Source organism: Chrysochloris asiatica, unplaced genomic scaffold (genome assembly GCF_000296735.1).
Source record: "Chrysochloris asiatica unplaced genomic scaffold, ChrAsi1.0 scaffold00522, whole genome shotgun sequence".
NCBI classification, from domain to species: Eukaryota; Metazoa; Chordata; class Mammalia; order Afrosoricida; family Chrysochloridae; genus Chrysochloris; species Chrysochloris asiatica.
This window is the reverse complement of record NW_006409040.1, coordinates 119,535-120,553: the sequence shown is the minus strand read 5'-3', so window position 1 is coordinate 120,553 and position 1,019 is coordinate 119,535. Positions and strand designations below refer to the sequence as shown.

The window sequence follows — 1,019 nt, the reverse complement described above, 5'->3', positions numbered from 1 at the left end:
GCAGTAGTGAGGTTGGCCCAGGATCGGACATTGTTTCGTTCTGCTGTGCATGGGGTCGCTATGAGTTGGTTCCGACTTGATGGCAACTGACAACAACAACAACAAACCACCATGATGCTGTCTGCCTCGAACATGTTTTGACTTCTCAATCTCAAATATAATGCCACCATAATTGTAGATACGGGGAAGAAGGTAATCAAGGTTGGAAATGTTCAAACTCAAGACATGGGTGGCTACAGCACCACATCTGATTCCATCAAGTCAGTCTTCAACCACCTACACCTCCATGGGGGCTAGAGCCTTTCATTCTTTCCAACCTCACAAGGTCCATACTACTTATACATCCCTTCCTTACATTAGACCAGAACCTTGCCTCTAGACAGCGGACCATAAACCACCTTTCTGGGCAAAGTCTAGGTTGTCCAAGGGTCTGATTTAGGGAACTATTGGATGGTGGGTTTGTTAGGGACAGGGCCTACAGACCATAGATCTGATGACAGTTCTCTCCACAGGTTCAAACCTCTGACTTCCCTGAGGCAGTTATTGCTGCCCTTCCCTGCTTATAAGTCCTGCCTGTACTTATGTTATGATGCTCAATAAAAGACATGTATCAACCTAAAAAAAAATGAGAAAAAAAAAAGTATGAAACCAGGTTTCATATGACTACTGAGTAGGAATCCTGGAATCTTTAAGTCACAAAAACATTTGGACACAAGTCAAACATGTTATAGTCAAACATGTTATAGTCAAATATGTTTATACCCATGAAATGATAATCTGGGACATGAGATGGGTCACAGCACTAGGTTACCCACCAGTTATATAAAAAACAAAACAAAACAAAATTCTCATGTAATGGGGACACACTATGAAATAGCATGCTGACCAAAATCTGTGGCAGACTGCCCTCTAGGAACTTTATTTGACTATTGAAAACCAAAGTTTTAACCTGATAAAACAAAGTTCTTAACATCCTGAAAAAGTATGTGGCACCAAATCATCCCTTCACAGCACTCTCT

At 41.4% G+C, this 1,019-nt stretch overlaps 1 pseudogene; it reads left to right on the top strand.

Annotated features, from left to right (window-relative positions):
* Nucleotides 1-566, top strand: part of LOC102814431 — a 35,003-nt pseudogene extending 34,437 nt beyond the window's left edge.
* Nucleotides 567-1,019: the final 453 nt, after the last annotated feature.